The sequence below is a fragment of the Hordeum vulgare genome, chromosome 7H, assembly GCF_904849725.1.
Source record: "Hordeum vulgare subsp. vulgare chromosome 7H, MorexV3_pseudomolecules_assembly, whole genome shotgun sequence".
Lineage (NCBI taxonomy): Eukaryota > Viridiplantae > Streptophyta > Magnoliopsida > Poales > Poaceae > Hordeum > Hordeum vulgare.
In genome coordinates, this window is record NC_058524.1 from 591,900,637 (window position 1) to 591,902,280 (window position 1,644).

Below are 1,644 nucleotides of genomic sequence, written 5' to 3' on the forward strand. Positions count from 1 at the left end.
GTTCAATCTCGTTACCGGTAAGTCTCTTTACTCGTTCCGTAGCACGTCATCGTGTGACTAACTCCTTAGTCACTTTGAGCTCATGATGATGTTCTACCGAGTGGGCCCAGAGATACCTCTCCGTCACACGGAGTGACAAATCCCGATCTTGATTCGTGCCAACCCAACAGACACTTTCGGAGGTACCCGTAGTGCACCTTTATAGTCACCCAGTTACGTTGTGACGTTTGATACACCCAAAGCACTCCTACGGTATCCGGGAGTTGCACAATCTCACGGTCGAAGGAAAAGATACTTGACATTAGAAAAGCATTAGCATACGAACAATACGATCTAGTGCTAGGCTTAGGATTGGGTCTTGTCCACCACATCATTCTCCCAATGATGTGATCCCGTTATCAATGACATCCAATGTCCATGATCAGGAAACCATGATCATCTATTGACTAACGAGCTAGCTAACTAGAGGCTTGCTAGGGACACATTGTGATCTATTCATTCACACATGTATTACTGTTTCCTGTTAATACAATTATAGCATGAACGATAGACGATTATCATGAACAAGGAAATATGATAATAACCATTTTATTATTGCCTCTAGGGCATATTTCCAAGAAGGCTTCCTCAAAACTGCCTTAGGTCTTCGTGAGCAAGCAAGTTGGATGCACACCCGCTAGTTTTCTTTAAGAGCTTTCGCATACTTGTAGCTCTAGTGCATCATTTGTATGGAAATCCCTACTCATTCACATTGATATCTATTGATGAGCATCTCCACAGCTCATTGATATGCCTAGTTAATGTGACTATCTTCTCCTTTTTTGTCTTGCAATCTCCACTACATTCCACACCATCTATAGTGCTATAAACATGGCTCACGCTCATGTATTGCGTGAGAGTTGAAATGTTTGAGAAAGTAAATGTGTGAAACAATTACTTGGCCAATACCGGGGTTGTGCATGATTTAAATTCGTTGTGCAATGATGATAGAGCATAGCCAGACTATATGCTTTTGTAGGGATAACTTTCTTTTGGCCTTATTATTTTGAATGTTCATGATTACTTTGCTAGTTTGCTTGAATTATTATTGTTTCCACGTCAACAGCAAACTATTGTTTTGAATCTAACGGATCTGGACATTCATGTCACGTGAGAGAAGTTACAAAGGACAACTATGTTAGGTAGCATGCAACATCAAAAATTCATTCTTTATCACTTCCCTACTCGAGGACGAGCAGGAGTTAAGCTCGGGGATCCTTGATACGTCTCCAACGTATCTATATTTTTTATGGTTCCATGCTATTATCTTGTCAAATTTGGATGTTTTATATGCATGAATATGCTATTTTATATCTTTTTTGGGACTGACCTATTAACTCAGTGCCAAGTGCCAGTTTCTGTTTTTTCCGTGTTTTTGGCCCATTTTCAGACGGAGTCCAAATGGAATGAAACTTTACGATGATTTTTTTTGGACCAAAAGAGACCGCCGAAGCATTGGGAGAAGGCCAGATGGGCCACGAGGGAGTCACAATCCCTCATGCCGCCACCACCACCACCACCCCCCCCCCCCGGTGGTGGCGCGCAGGCTTGTGACCTCCTCGTAGGCCCAACTGACGCAATTCCACCGCCATAAATTCCTATAAA